At 34.1% G+C, this 17,465-nt stretch overlaps 1 protein-coding gene and 1 long non-coding RNA gene across 4 annotated transcripts in view; one reads left to right on the top strand and one right to left on the bottom strand.

Annotated features, from left to right (window-relative positions):
- Positions 1-3,310, top strand: part of LOC147832855 (uncharacterized) — a 10,765-nt gene extending 7,455 nt beyond the window's left edge. The window contains exon 3 of the long non-coding RNA XR_015515078.1: positions 1,846-3,310. This is a non-coding gene — a long non-coding RNA (uncharacterized LOC147832855). The remainder of the gene's footprint in view (positions 1-1,845) is intronic.
- gse1b (Gse1 coiled-coil protein b) overlaps positions 1-17,465 on the bottom strand; it is a 321,715-nt gene that overhangs the window by 243,372 nt on the left and 60,878 nt on the right. The window lies entirely within an intron of this gene.

Raw genomic sequence — 17,465 nt, 5'->3', positions numbered from 1 at the left:
AATTAATAACTGTTGCATTGCTCTTTATGAATGGTAACTGATGTACAATATTACAAGTTTAGATTATATAAGTTTCAGGATAAATCAAATGACATTAGTTACCACAGAAGATGACCAACTAGACTTCATTATCTATAGATTTCATTCTTAAGATTTCTATGCTCCATGAACCACCTTTAGAAACAATGTTTTCATATTTTACATTACTGTATGCAAGGAGGCCCAGTCACAGCAGGCCAGTAGTTCACAGATTCACATTGACAGAAAGTTCTTTCCAAGATTTTTGACTAATGAAAACCCCACTGTGATGTGAATGGGAGAACCTGTGGCCAAATCCACAACATCAGACTGATGGAAACACATATCCCAAATAGAAATGTAATATATAGAAAAAGCTTTTTGATATGGGCATGTGCAGTGAGAAACACTCTTGCAGTGAGAAACTGCTTTTTTTTCCTTTTTTTTTTACGTAAACCTACATTATAATTGAATAAATAAAACTTTATTTTAGAGTTTATTATTTAGAGTTTATAGAGTTTATTTAGTTCATTCCACTGTCTGTACTATTCCCTCTACACTTATGTATGAACAATAATGAAACTTAAAAGTAGTGAGTTTTGTGTCCAGAGTTTTGAAAATTTAGATTAGGGTTCTGAAATTTGTCGCAAAACAATTGAAAAAAAAACTTTAACATATTGAATCAATGCACTCTATGGCACCTTTAAAATGAACAAAATAACATTTTTGTTGTTGATAAACGATTTAGACACTATAAGGATGAGCTTTTTTTGTGTGCAGTAAGTTGTTTTTAACACATGCTGTCAAATGAAGTATACTGTAAAAGGCTATGTATATACTAACATTTATGTAAAAACACAAGTGTGTAACCTATCATTTACCTGCATATGTACAAATAATTTGGTTTTTATTATTGTGACAGAAAAATAATAATACAGTTTTTATCTTTCCCTGCACAAAAAAATGGATCATGGCTTTAGTTGGTCCAAAGAATGTAACTATGTTCAAACTAAACAATTCACTTATGTTTGTCCAACCAAAAGAGTTGTGTTGGAAAAAATAGAAAAAGAAGATTTTCAAATTTAAACAGCTCACTTAATTAAGATGAATGAAAGGGAGTTGTGTTGCTTCTGCAGTACCACATTTTGCTCTAGCAACTCCTTAAGACACGCAGACATCAAGAATAAGGATATGAACCTCATCCATGGTTGCTAAAAAAAAAGCTGCTTAACTTTTTCATACTGCAATGCATGCTGGATGCCAGCATAGTACAAAACTCCCAGCATGCATTGCAGTATGAATAAATTATGCAGCCTAAGTTCTTACAATTTCATTCTCTGCCTTTAGTCTATGTTGTTTTTTTTGGGTGTAATATTTCAGTACAGTGTTTTGTATAGTTCTGCGTTGTTTTTGGTAAAATAAGCAGCTGAAGAGCCCAACGAAAGCAGTCTCTGTCCTCCAACATGGTGACTTCAAATGAACAACAGAAATGTCATGAAGAGCTTTTGTCCACATGACAGAAATAAAATCAGAGCTCAGTAATAAGTGAAGCTCCTGATGTTAGTGGAGTTGTTTAATGATCTACTAGAAAGAACATTTTTATTGTTTAATTATTTTGATTATTATTATTTTATTTAGAGTTTTGTTTTCAGTTGATTTCATTCTTGGTTTTGGCTGTAATTTGTGTTTTTCTTACCTTCAGTGATTCTGCTGCAAACAGTTCATCAATTCATCCTTTAATTAGACACTTAACTTAACTTCATCACTGTCTGAGTGTTCAACCCTCTGTAGTGAGGACACTATGAGGATTTTGCTCTGGGATTTAAGTGGTTAAATGTGTTTGATGAAGAATACAGACTGTGGAATTTATTTGATGTATATGTAAATGGATTTACAAATGTACAGTAGATTACTGGCAACAGCTGCCGGTATTTTTCCGTAAAATGAACAGGTTTTTTTAACAGTGTAAATAAATAAAATCTAAATTATAAATTTTGTGTTGATTGAACTAAACATTACATTTATGTAACTAACTTAAGTTCACTCAAATAAATATTCTTTCTTTAAGGTAACTTAACTGGGTTACGTGGAACCTGTTGACATAAAAAAGTTAATTAAAGCCAACATGTCATTTATTTGAGTGTGCTTCGGAAATTTTTAACAAAAAAAAATGCTAATTGAGATTTTTAGATCATTTAGAACATTTTACATTGCTTCTGTAAAATAGTCCAGAAACTTGAGAGGATTTGGGAAGCCAAAAATATTTGGTTAACAAGTTCCAACAAGTTAATGCATCAAATTACAAACAGCAACCAAGAACCCATTTGGTAATAATTTGTGTGGTTTGATCCACAGTTTTTGATCAGTTATCCCTGATTTGTTGATCACTTGCTTCCTCCTTTAACTCTATCTAATTCTAGCTCATTTTCAGTTATATCCCTCTTTTTTCATCCATCTGCATGAGTGTGTGTTTATAGCCAAAGGCAGAGGTCATTCAGAAGCAAGGACAGCAGTCACTTCACCTCATCCTGTTGAATGTGAGGGTTAAAGATCAGGACAGTTTCTAGTAATCCACTCTGATTCAAACTCTCACTTTAGACAAACATGCTTGGGTGTTTTGATGGAGTATTTTATGTCACTTCCTCTTTAAAACCAACTGTAAAAGATAAGAGAAAACAGACACCTGTTACCCATCAACGCCATCCAAATCTCGCCTGGAATACTTGGGTTTAGAAAGCCCAGATAAAAACTGAAGTGCACTCAAGTTGGCGCACCATGTTTAAAGAATCTTTGAAATGTTAATAAACGTAAATTTGAAATTTATTTTAAAACTTTGTGATAGTCAAAGTAAATAGATCTTAAAGGTACTGTTTAAGCAATAGATTTTAAATAAAGATTCTGTTTTCTGTTCTTTTCATCTTCGTAACACAAATGTTAATAAAAATCTCTGGTCACACAATGTCTTAACAGACCATAAACTAAAACTTTTAACGTAAACTACTAATTAGATGCTTATTAAAAAACATGTAGTATTGGGTAAGATTATGGATCACTGTAAAATAAGTTTGTACTTTATAAGTGCTACTGTAATAAACAGTTAATGTCTTAAAAATAAGCCAGTAGTTAATGGCGTGAATTCTTACTAACTGTAAATTAAAGTGTTACAAAATCTCTAATTAAAGAATTATGATCTCTAATTAATGCTTTACGCCCTTTTAATTAAAGTTTATTCACACTTGTATGTTTCTAAACATTTAGAAAGATCAGTGTATATCTTAGTGAACTCTTTTCTTTTCAGTATCATTTAGGGCTGCACAATATATTGTTTCAGCATCGATATCACAATGTGCACATCTGCAATAGCGACATCACAGAATCAATGCAATGTCAAATTGGGATTATAAACCAGGAACCACAGTTTAGTACATAAGGTTTGAGCAGTCATTGTGAATCTATTAGCGTGAAAGATTTCGAGTTACAAGTGTTTTTAAGGCCTTCAAGATTTAAAGTAAATTTAAACCATTGGGCACAAGAAAAGTAACAATTTTCTGCTTTTGCAAAGAATAATTGTGCTTAATGTGTTTTAAATTAAATCTACACTGTAAAAATTTTATTTAAAAAATCTTATTTAAAAAAAAAAAAACAATCAACAGACTGGCAGCAGGGCTTCCAGAGATATTCTGTTAAATTACAGAAAATACTATTTCACAAAATTACAAGCAAAAACTGTTAAAATACAGAATATAATTTACAGTCAAAATTCATTAGATTACAGTATATTACTGTTGATAATTTGCATTTAAACTGTGAAAAAAACGAGTCAGAATAAAAAAAGTAGATTTTCTGTAAAAAAAAAAAAATTCCTACATAATTACAAGTTATTTTACAGATTATAACTGTTATGATACTGACATTTTACTAATTACAGTATTACTGCAATTATACAGATTATTACTGTCATTTAACAAATTATTACTGTAAATATATAATTTATTATTGTAATTATACATATGAATTAATGTGATTTAAAAGATTATTACTGTAATTCTACAAGTTATTAATGTAATTATACAAATAAATAATGGGATTATAATGATTATTGTTCTAATTATACAGATTAATTAATGTGATTATACTGATTAATTCATGTAATTATGCACAAAATCTCTAAATATTCCATAACATTTTCCACTTTTAATAAACTTTAAAGAAACAAAAGCTTTTAAAGAATGACTTAAAAAAAGATGAGGTACAAATAATTGCTGTTGTCATAAAACACTGTAAATATATCTATAAACTATATTAACAAATATTTTTTGGATATGTAGTTTACATTTTACAGTTTATAGTTTACATTTTCTAGTTTACAGTGCATGCATTATATGCAGCCTACAAACAATAGGCTGTTATTTGATATTATCAACCTCGCTTTCATCTTCATATGATTACTACTGTATCTTCAATATAGTCAAAAAATTTACTGAATTTTTCTTTCCCTATTCTTACAGAAAAATCTGTAAATATTAACGTAAAATGATGTGTTACTCTCTGAAAATACAGAAAATGTCCTTTAAAAACAGAAAATAATGTAATACCAAAATACAAGCATAACTGTAAATTTTATGTTAGAATTTTTATTGCAAAAAATATCTGTAAAACAACAGATATTTCAAAGTATAATGGAAAAAACGGGGAAATTCTGTAAAAAAAAAATGCAGACGATTACCTGTAAAATAACATAATTGTTTTTACAGTGTAAAGTCTTATTTTAAATTTGATAATTGAATTTGTGTACCTCAACATTGTTTCATTCCCCCGAAAACCATAAGGCACTGTTTATTTAATTTTATCTTTGTTCTGTTATATTCATCTGTACAGTATAATGCAATACAAATATAGCAGAAATACAAAATATCGCAATGTTGTTTTTTTTCAATATCGTGCAGCTCTACTATCATTGTAAAGACAACTTTCAGATTTCATTAAAAATTTCTTAATTTGGAAGTTTTAAGTGTTAAGTGTTAGAAACAACACAAGGGTAAGTAAATGAACGCAGAACTTTAATTTTGAGGTAAACACTTCAATGTATTCAATAATTACCACAGAAACAATGTAATCCTGTAATGCATATAATTGCAGTCAAGGACCAAAGTCTATCCTATAGTATTTGTGAAAAATGCCAAAACAGACCTTTTTAATTCTACCACCTCTTTCTTCTTATTCTTTTTTTCTCATCTCATTTTCCTTCCTGTATAAACTGTCGGATGACTACAGTTATACATGCTGCATATGTTCTCTGTGAGATAAGAACCTTACATCCCTCAGGGAAGACCACAAAACACACACACACACACACACACACACACACACACACACACACACACAGAGCTGACCATCTGCTGGCAGTTACGCTGTGAGAAAACACTCACAGCCACACAATGGCCAACACTGACAGGCCAGGATTTGTGTCTGTGTTCTTTTGTCTATGTGTTATTGTGCCATTAGGGTGTTTGTCACCTTAAAACCGTAAATTAAAAAGCAGAAAGTACCTGAAAAAGGAGCAAGGGTTGGTTTTATTTTTACATGAGCAGCGTGAAAGGCATTTTCATGGATTTCATGGTTTTCACGGATTTCCATTAACGGCGGAGATCAACATCACTGCCATTAAATGAAAGAAAAAAAAATGTGTAGCAGAGAAGCCCTGTCTGCCCTTGGGACAGTTATGACGACATTGAAAGGCTTTATCAAAATCTAAACTGAGGGGTCTTTAGAGACAGATGGACAGAAAGTGCTTACACAGAGAGAGAGAGAGAGAGAGAGAGAGAGAGAGAGAGAGAGAGAGAGAGGGAGAGAGAAAGAAAGCAAATATATGCTCACTAAGGCTATAATAGAGCAATGATATGAACTCAATACTGCCACCTGTCTTTCGGAGGCTACTGATATTCAGAAAATCTGGTAATAAACTGCAAACAACAAAGTTGCCAATTTTATGCAAAAAAAGCACCATCTTTTGCTCTATGCTTCAGCAAAATCAATGGAAAAAAAGCTATTAGAGATTTAAAAATGCAGATGTTGCTAAATGCTACAGGAGATACCAAGAAGTGCTAGATAATTGGGTTCACAACACAGTGATAACTAAAATGGTATTCATTCAAGAAATCTATTTGATTTAAAATTAGGAAAGCTAAATTGCCCGTATTGTATGTGTGTGAATGACTGTGAATGGATGTTTCCCAATGATGGGTTGCTGCTGGAAGGGCATCCGCTGCGTGAAAACATGCTGAAAAAGTTGCCGGTTCATTCTGCTTTGGCGACCTCAGATTAATAAAGGGGCTAAGCTGAAAAACAATGAATGAATGAATGAATGAAAAAAACAATAACAATGCAATTATTATTTTTCTTAATAAAAATAAATGTTGTAAATGAGAATATTTTTATAATTAATAAATATATATATATATATATATATATATATATATATATATATATATATATATATATATATATATATATATATATATATGTATTTTTAAAAATGTTTTACACATATAGTGGAATGAACCACAAACTTATCCAGCATATGTTTTCCAGCTGCAACCCAGTACTGTGAAGCATCCATAGACACTCATTCACACACATACACTATGGACAATTTAATTTATTCAATACACCTATAGTGCATGTCTTGGACTGTGAACGGAGGAGAACGTGCAAACTCCACACAGAAATGCCAATTGACCTAGCCAGGACTCAAATTAATGACGTGCTTGCTGTGAGGCGACAGTGCTAACCATTAAACCACTGTGTTGCCATTCTGTAAATATTTAGCCTAAAATAGCTTAAAATAACATGGCAATGAAATTCTTTTCTCTTTAAGAACACGTAAATGACCTTTAATCTCAGCAATACTATTACCTATATTTAATGTATGTGCTTTAAAAAATCTGACAGTGCAACTAAGCACAATTTCTTTTCACCAGGTGAGCGTGTTACAAAAGCAACAAAATAAACACTTTCATTTTATCAGTGATAGCGCACATTCCTAATGAGCAAGATAAGAATGTGATCAGAGCCAATAAAAAAAAAAAAGGAAAAAACAAACACCGGCAATCAAAGTCTCCATTGCTTCAACACCTTCACTGATCGCTGCACTAACCATATGCTCTGTGTGTGTTTGTTTTTCCTGAATGTTTCCGTGGTGTGCTGTGTGTAGCTCACGGTGAGAGGTTTGAAAAGCATCCAGTGCTCCTGTCTTCCTGTAAGCATGTCTCCTAGCAACACGAACACCAGCTGCTGCAGAGGATATCAGGTGTGATGAGATCCATTTATGACCACACACACACACACACACACACACACACATGCACGCACACACAGTCTACAATATATCTAAGTGGTTAAAATGTTAAATCTTATGTTTTTAATATATGGCGTCAAAATGTTTTACTTCAAAAAAAAGTTTCTGAAGGTTAAAATGTTCAAAGACATTTAAATCATTTTAAGACCTCATTTGGTAGTCACAATATACTGGATAAATATATTTCTGAGAGTTTAAATAATCCCAATATGCAGCCAAATAAATCCCCTTTACTGCTGTCTTAATTGCTAAGCAAAACACATGCAATATTTATCAAACATTAAGTTTTGAATTATTTACAACAGGAGATTTACTAAATATCTTCACGGAAGATGATCTTTAATTTTTAATCTTTCAAGAAAGAACACTGCACCTATTTCGACAACAACTCAGGTTGTCCAAAGGTTTTTTTTTAAAGTAGTATGTTTTATTTGTGTTGCGCATATCATTTTTGCATTAAACATATAATATATGAAAATATGAAGTTTACCTTTAACTATTTGCTTTTATCGACAAAATAAACCTACAGAAAGTCCAGAAAATAGAATACAGAATAACTAGAGATGGGTCACTGAATTAACACCCTAGGTGGTGAAGGAGCTATGATGCGAAGCAACATCTTAGAATGTCCCTCGAGTATTACGCTGAAAACAGTTAAGGTAATTCAAACCATTTGAGGAAATCGATTGCAACAAACCATTTAAGTTCAAAAACTAATCCTAATGAGTACTATGAACTTACTCCATTTGAGTAAACAAAGCAATTTGCGCACAGAAAACCCAATAAATGAACATAACTCAAACCAATAGTACTGTAAAACCCAGTAAGTTAGGGCAACTCAAACTGTTTGAGGAAACCGATTTCAACAAACCATTTTAGTTTAAAACTAATCTATATGAGTACTGTGAACTTACTTCATTTAAATTAAATTAAAGAGGTAATAAATTAACTCATTACCTTCAACACTGAATTCAAAACTCATTTCAAACAGAATTAACATTCAGTCAGTTTTGATTTAACTACACTCATTTCATTTGATAAAGTTGACTGGTTAAGGTTTTACAGTGTACTAAAATGTACTTTATTGTATTTAAATGTATGCTTTGTAGCAGTCTAATTTGTTGACAATAAATCCCATTACCTGGTATTTATAAATATAAACACTAGATATCGCATACGGACCCTGTGCATGCGTCAATAGCGCCGCCACATTTGTACAGTGCTCCCAGGACAAATGTCATTCAACCGCACTAGTCAAGACAGTGTGCCACATGTAAAGATGCTGGTCTTTAGCGCTGTGTATGAGTGTAGTAACGAGGAAACAAAGAAAACAAAACATAAAGGCAGAACATTTCATTGGCAAGATTTCGTTTTTTATGTTTTTGTATGTATGAGAACTTTTGTGCTCAACAAGTCATGTTACTGATGATAATACAGTCACTTACTCCATTCACCATAAGGCAAAGAAGCACCAACTCGCACTAAATACTAGACTTATGCTAGTTTTGTTGAATAAATTCAGCAAACAATAAAAAAGAAATATGACAACAAGAAGATGTCAAAAACTTGTATTATTGTCGGCTAATTATTTAAGTGAATGAGTCGTTCATAACGGGGATTCATTCACAAACAAATCGCTCCCTCTTTTAGAATGAGAAGTGAAAGCAGGAGAGGGGATGTGTTTCAGGACACGGATTAGATCAAATTGAACAGGTAGGAAGGGGTAATTACATTTCCATGCACACTAACACGTGCTCTTTGTCAGGAATGCCCGTGCACTCACTTATCGATGTAGAAAAGGGATGTAAAATTATAATTTTCCTACTTTAAAAAAAAATTGTGTACTGACCACCGGGAAAACTCAGAACGATTTTGAGATATTGAGCTTTTAAAGTTTTTGCATTCCATAGCAAAAAGTATGTGTGTAATATTTAAAATTTCAAAATTTCTTAAAATGTAAACAACTTATTTAAAAACATCCCATAATGTAAATAAGTTGTCATTTAATGAGAATGTGTCAATAACTCAATTTTGACCAAAATGTCAGATAGAACCTTATAATTCTAAGGTGACAATATGTATATATGTGTATATCTCTGGCTCTTGATGGCCATAGTCCTACACTACACCTTGGTCCTACATTCATTTTAAGGGAGAGCTACCCTGTACTAAAAAGGCGGCTCTATTTACGCATTCCTTCCGATACGCAACAACAGAGTTGGCAAGATCTAACATCTATGGCAGGTATTAACTGACACTGACTCAATTGTTTTGTGAGTTTATGAAATTTTATGTTCAAATGTAGTAGTACCTTGCATTCAGCTGCATCAGATTGATTTTATAATTCTTTTTATTATTATTTAAAGCATATTTCAATGGGGTATTACTGGTATTAATGGGTAAGCTGTCTCATTCAATCCTGAGGTGAACAGTTGTGAAAAAGAGTATGTAAATGTGGGGACTGGCCTGTGGGTAAATTACAATTTGGCTCTGTTCATGACTAAATTAAACTGAATGCATTTTATTTAGACTTTTTTGCTAAGTTTGTGATTTGACTTTTTTAAAGAAACAGTCCTTGTAATTATAAATTATTGGTCTGAACAAGTTCAGCACTACAATAGGTGTGTTGTTCAATGAATTCGTGTGAAGTTTACAAATCTCAATCAATCTATTTGACTATCAAAGACCTTTATTTAAGTAACGTATAAATTGAAATATGAACTACTGCATGAGGGTATGGAGATGATTTTCTGTGTTCTTTCTTTATTTCTTTGGCTTTCAACAATTAGTGAGGAGATGTTAAAAATTACATCATTACACAGTTCCCTAATAAAAATTTCATATAATGTCCCATTTTGTTTTATTTAGTAACTAAAATTAAATTAGATAATTATTCATTCATTTTCTTGACGGCTTAGTCCTTTTATTAATCCAGGGTCGCCACAGCGGAATGAACCGCCAACTTATGCAGAAAGTTTTTACGCAGCGGATGCCCTTCCAGCCACAACCCATCTCTGGGAAACATCCACACACACATTCATACACTACGGACAATTTAGCCAACCCAATTCACCTGTATCGCATGTCTTTGTACTTTGGGGGAAACCGGAGCACCCGGAGGAAACCCACGCGAAGGCCGGGAGGAAATGCAAACTCCACGCCGAAACGCCAACTGACCAGCGACAGCGACCTTCTTGCTGTGAGGCGACAGCACTACCTACTGCGCCACTGCTTTGCCTATTAGAAAATTATAATAATTATAACTAATAATAATTATTACAATTAGATTCTTAGGTATATTACGGTAAGGGAAGTACTAACATTTGCCCTCAGTGAGTTACATGACGTCACATACTCGGGAGAATTGATTCTAGGAAAGCATATGTACAGTAAGATTGTGTGAAAATATTCTAAGGGTTGTCAAATTTAGGTGAAAGTCATCAAAAATCTGGCAGTGGCAGCTCTAAAAATAAACCATTAGAAGGTTTAAATGCTCACTGTTAATGTATGCTAGCATGTCTAGCACATTTTTTGGAGACCCTCATCAACATTAGCTCTAGCAGCAGCAGCAGCAGAGCAGATCGATTCTGCCAAGACTAAAAGCATTGACATTGCCACATACTAACTCTTTACCATACCACATAAAGAAATATGTTAACTTTAAAGGGAACATAATTACATTTAAAAAAAGCTTTTCATGTGTTTGGAAATCCCATATTTAATCCCCAGCCATATACCAGTCTTTGTCTCCAAATACAAACCAAAATGATTTGCTGCCGCAACAAACGTTCACTGCAGACTCTTACTATATCTTCTTCACGTCTTTTAAATGGACACAAGCTTTATGAAGCATTTCCTATAAAAAGTGAAAAGGCTTCATAACATCATAGCAACATGTACTGTATGAGTGTGAAGGTCAGGTATCTGGACTATAGATTTCTAGAGACCACACAAACGCAGCACATGCTTGCAGAATAACGGGTGCAATACAAAGTTAACGCTGGATATGAATGCAGCAGCAGAGGCCACACAGTTCAGACCACCTACAGTACACTCATTACCATGGGCTTCATTTGCTCATCGTATTATTAGACGGAGTCGAGCAAGAAGCTGTTAAAATGAGCAGGCTGCTGTGTGAATGTGTCTCCAGGTAACAAGAGATGGGTTTCATAGATGAGAGATGTCGGCGGCTCCAGCCATGACCCTGTTCTCACCGCAGTGAATGTTTATCGATGTCGCTGTGTTCCTATATGTTTACGTTGCATTTAATGACTTCTGCACATTTTCTCCCTTACCTGACACAGCTTCTAAGATCTTGGCATTTTAACTAATAAATTCAATACAAATTATACTTCCCACATGAACACTAGTGTACTTATATATTTGACAATTAAATGGGTGGTTTACAGCGCGTTTTTAAAGCTTGGTTGTGTTTATAAGATGCAAAGCAATGTGCGCTTATGCTTTATTTGTAGAAAATCATGTAATTTTTTCGTATATCTTCTTCTAATTATATACTGCTACTCAGCTAACATGGAAACGAGTCATATTTAGTTCCTCCGAAAGGTCCGCCCTCAAGAGAGCTGATTGGTCAGCTAACATAACCTGCTGTGATTCGCGGATCAGCTCCACATCACCAGGAACGCGTCACGCTCCAACAAGCATGCACTTTTGTGCTGTCAGAGTAGCTGTTAACAGTATCAGTATGTGCCTAAATCAAACAGAAAATAAAAAGGACACAACTGAACCACATGCATGCTCTCTAAATTAAAATCTGACAAGTGTCTTCGAAATAAACATGTGTAACTAATATAAAGCTTTCACATATCTTTTGTAAGTGGGTTATTTAAAATGTATAAACCAGGGAAAGCGGCAGCAAAGAGAGACACTGCAGCGCAGCTAAAAATTGTGGGTGTTTACAGCGGTTTGGGAGATAAATATGAATTTGTAGCTAAATTGTTAACGGTGCCAAACAGCATTTCTCATTGTTTACATCCTTGTTTAAGTCATTGCTACAACGTACCATTAATGCTAAAAACTAAGCATGTAATAGACCAATTTTAACAAATAAAATTACTTACAGGTTGTGGCTAACAACTCACAGCTTCTTCTATTCTGTTTGGAGCTGCTCCTTTGAGGAGTTTTCTGCCGAATCCAGCACTGAACTGGGAGAGATTCTAGATGCTGTCCTTAGTCAAATGCTAGCTATATCTTTATTATAATTCTCTGGAACATAAATAAAATTATATCTTTGTGTCATGTCCTTTGAAAGCCAAAATACAGAAACAAAACACGCTCTGTGGAAATAGCAGCGTTTGGCCAAGCCTCTTTGCTGCGTGAGGTGAATTTGTGTAACCTAAAGTGCTTGTGCTCTCACTAGCCCAGATGTATTTTTTGTAGTCCCCTAACTTCGTTCAGTGTAGGCTTTGCTAGGCTAACTCTGTAAAAGCCAAAGTCTCTCTTTGCATTAAACTTTGAGTGTGTTACATTCAGAGATGTTGTTTATGTATAGCTCACTCTTCCTCCATAGACAGCAATGACTTCAATGGTTCAACGGTAATAATGCAAATCTCCAAGAACACTTTTGAGCACCAAACAAACTGTAAAAATGTCTCCCTTATCAGATCAAGGTGCATGTTTACTACAGGCAATATGGCGCTTACATGTTGCACTGCTGATTCTAACGGTTATTCTAAAGCACAAGCTTACATGACGCGAGAGAGATGACATAGATAAGCAGTCATATTCACAATTTTTTACATTTTCACAGTGTTTTTACATCTTTGTATAATTACAATTGAACCACTGAAGTCACATGTAATATGAAAAATGTTTTGACAATAGCTATGTTTCCATCTAAAGATGCAAATTTAGTTTAAACACAACTGGAATAGCAAATAAAGCAGCAATTCCATACAAGTAGAACAACACATCTCTAGAACAACTGTTAAGAGGAGACTGTGTGAATCAGGCCTTTATGGTAGAACATCCTGCCGACACTGTTGGGGATTTATTAAAAATTGAAGGCATACTCAACTAGCATGGCTACCACAGCATCTTGCAGCGGCATACTATGCTTTCCATTTTGCATTTAGTTGGACCATCATTTATTTTTCAACAGGACAATGACCCTAAACACACCTCCAGGCTGCGTAAGGGCGGGGTGCTGCGCCAGATGACCTGGCCTCCACAGTTACCGGATCTAAACCCAATCGAGATGGTTTGGGGTGAGCTAAACCTCAGAGTGAGGGCAAAAGGGCCAACAAGTGATAAGCATCTCTGGGAACCCCTTCAAGACTATTGGAAGACCATTTCAGGTGACTACCTCTAGAAGCTCATCAAGAGAAGTGTGTCAAGAGTGAGCAAAGCAGTAATCAAAGCAACAGGTAGCTACTTTGAAAAACCTAGAATATGACTTTTTTCAGTTGTTTCACACTTTTTTGTTGTGTATGCAATTCCATGTGAATTAATTCATAGTATTGAAACCTTCAGTGTGAATCTACAATTTTCATAGTCATGAAAATAAAGAAAACTCTTTGATTGAGTAGGTGTGGCCAAACCTTTGGTCTGTACTGTACATTACAAGCATTGATCTATAATAAATAAGCAAACGGCCGACAAAACCCATATTGCAGCATAGGTTATTGTATCAAAAATCTGAAAAATGAAAGAGACAAACACAGCACTAGGTTGGCTATATTGTGGTGTTGTTGTGAAAATTAACTTTAACTCTTTTTTTTTCCCCGCTAGCTGAATCTCCATCTGTCAGTGATCGTCATCTTCACGTCACAATCAGTCCCGTAATCCCCCACTAGCCTCTACTAGTGTCTGAAAGGAAAGAGCCTTTACCGGAACTGGTACTACATATTTGTGATGTAACGTATCGATGTCGACACGTTCAAGCAAAAGATCCGAAGCCAACTTGATTAATTTATTTGAATCTGAGTCGACTATTTCATTAAGGAGTCAACAGTTTTAAACACAGCACATTTTCCGATTTCACTTAGTGCTGTATTACACACTGCATGGAAGATCATTTTCAAAAACCCATAATAGGGGGTCTTTAACATAAATTTTATTTTGGGTGAACTGACCCTTTAACTATAAAGACTGTGCTTTCTTTCTCTAAAAGTTAAGAGCGTTAGACCTTTATTTGTACTTGTTTACGCTAATGTTATGAAAATCTGTTAATCCCTTTACACAAGTACTCGCTAACACGTGTACATACCATTTTTGACATTTTTAGTAGTTTATTGTTCATGTTCCATCTCTAATGGTTTAGGGTTGACCCCTAGTGGACAAACAAAGTAGCGCTAACACAATTAAAAGTATAGACACGATTTATATTAAGGGGTCTTAACTTAACTACTGGACATACATGCATCAAATAAATGAATCAATAAATGCAAAATTCATAATTGTGTGTGTGTGTGTGTACGTGTTTTTGTGACATATCAGGACACAAATCTGTATAATGACATGGGTATGACACAGGTATTACAAAAAGGAGGTGAAATATGAGGACAATGGTGACTTCCTCAATTCTCAAAATGCTTATAAATCCTACAGAATGAGTATAAAAGCTGCACGCAGTCTTCTGTGATGGTTGGGTTTAGGGGTGGGGTGGGGTGGGGTGAGTGTGTGTGTGTGTGTGTGTGTGTGTGTGTGTGTGTGTGTGTGTGACTCTTAAACATTTTAAACCATATGAGAGTGAGTAAATAGTGAGTAAATGTAAATTTTGGGGTAAACTAATCCCTTTAATTTAGGCTTAGGAACACTTTGGGCTTGCAGTGATGAGGGCACTTCATAAGATATCTTGTGTATGCTTGTAAGGTCAAACTACTTTGAAAAGTACCCAAGACCATCTAAAAAGTGGTGGTCTCTAAAGCAGGACAGATAAAGGCAGAATAATCACTCATAAACAAAGCTGAGGGCCATATTCTGTCTGCAGCTGTGGAGTAGGCTTTGTGAGGTGCAAAAAATAAGAAGCAATGAACACAATTCTCTACTTTATCATGGATGCCTGGACAGGTTTAATAACCGTGCATGCAATCCACATCAAGTGAGTATCCTTTTCCAGAACTCATGGATCCACTAACAGATGGGCAAAGATGAAAAAGGACCTCTCTATTTCTTATCCCAGGCACCCCTGGATGCAGACGTGGTGAGAATGCTGCAAGGTAAGCTCATAAAATTGGATGTCACCTTCATGTTAAATCAAAGCTTATTGAAATGCAGAGAAATAGCTGCTGAGTTACAAAAGAAGGAGCTGGTGGTAAACATACACCTCATTAAAACAGGTAAATAAATAAATGATTGATTGCATTAAAATAACATTTTGAACACATAACTGTATGGTCATAGCAAGGTTATTATAGTTTTACCTTTTTATTAATGTGTTGTTATTTTGACACTACTTTTTATTTGCTGTTAATTTTAGTTTGTTTAAATGCTTTTGAAAGTTTTAGTTTATTCACTTATTTATTTAATTTTAGTAATTCTACTGTAGTTCATCGGAGTTAACAGAAAACATCCAGTGTTGACCAGAGCAAATGTTTAGGGTTGGCACAAATTATATTAACTCTTGGGCAAACCTTTTATTTATAAAAATCAAATAATTGTTTCAACAAACACAGAACTCAAAACCACATAAATGCAACTTACTCAAATAAAAGTTAAAATGATGAAGAATAAGGGCAAACTTCTTCAAATTAAAGATCCTGTATGTAGTTAAACATGCCTAGTTTAATATTTTTTTGTAAATGAAGGCAAGTTAAAACATATTTATGTTTCTAAACATATATATTTAAGTATGTTTTGTATATACCTGTAATTATGCACTTGACTGACCTCTAAACAGTCATGAACTTGCAGGTCAGATTTACACCTCAGAATGCTCAGAGTGCTTATTAATTTTGAAAATGATTATTATTTGTGCTAATTATTATTTCATTTCAGTTACTTTTCCAGATTTAGTTTTTTTCATTTATTGTAATTTTAACATTTTGTTTCAGTTAACAAAAATGTTTTTTTTGACCAATAGTTTTAGTCCCAATTCTATTTTATACCCCTTCCTCTTCATTATGTGCCTACCCCTGGCATCTGCACTTGAAAAAGAGTGTGAAGGGGAAGGAATGAAAATGTTCCTCTAAGAAATGGGGAGGACTACTGACTAGGTGAGTTTTTATAAAGATTGAATCAAAGCTCTACAGGAGTTCAACAAAACTAAAGCATTAATGGTGCCAACACATTGGTTTTAAATGATTCTTCGATGTAGGTTAGAGTTTCCTTTTTAGAATACATCAACAGCTAGACATTTCATGTATTTTTATACAGAGGCTTCAGTACTTTAACATCAGACATAAACAGCTTATTAAAATGTTTTTTTTTAGCAGAATTCAGTTCAAGTCACTTTTAATTACGTAGCACTTCATAATATACAGAATTACAACTAAGTAATAAAACAGCAAAATAACAATCCATGACATCTGCTTAATAGGTTAACTGTTTACGATAGTATTGTTAGTCAGATTCAGTTTCATGTTTCACAACAACATTTACAGCCAAAAAAAAAAAAAAAAGACAGCCAAAAAGCGTGAAGTTCAAGTTTTTGTTTTCACTTCTGTGTAAACCAGCCAGATCTCAACTATTTTATGTCAATTTAGTGGTTAATTTGTTCAAATACATATGAGTTCAGTCATACAAAAATGTAAGATTTTTTTTTAAAAAGGCATGGCGCCAAACTCCACCCCTAAACCCAACCATCACTGGGTGTTACGATCACCAGCAATCTAGCCTATACAGAATGCTGGAGAATAACAATTCTGCCACTTATATGAACATCGACTCCCAGAACGCTTTGCACTAAATTACTCCTGCCACAGCAGCTAACAACCATTTAGACATAGACACACACACACACACACACAGCTGAAGCTCATGATTGACCAATTACTTGGACTATTTATACATCTCACATTCTCATAAACTTTGCTGAGTCTTGTTTCTGTTATTGTAACATCACAAAGTATTTTCTTGTCTTGTCTAGCTGTGTTTTGACCCTCTGCCTTGGATTCCGTTGTTGTTACCA

Source organism: Danio rerio, chromosome 18, assembly GCF_052040795.2.
Source record: "Danio rerio strain M-AB ecotype USA chromosome 18, GRCz13ab, whole genome shotgun sequence".
NCBI lineage: Eukaryota > Metazoa > Chordata > Actinopteri > Cypriniformes > Danionidae > Danio > Danio rerio.
This window is presented reverse-complemented; position numbering and strand designations above follow the sequence as displayed.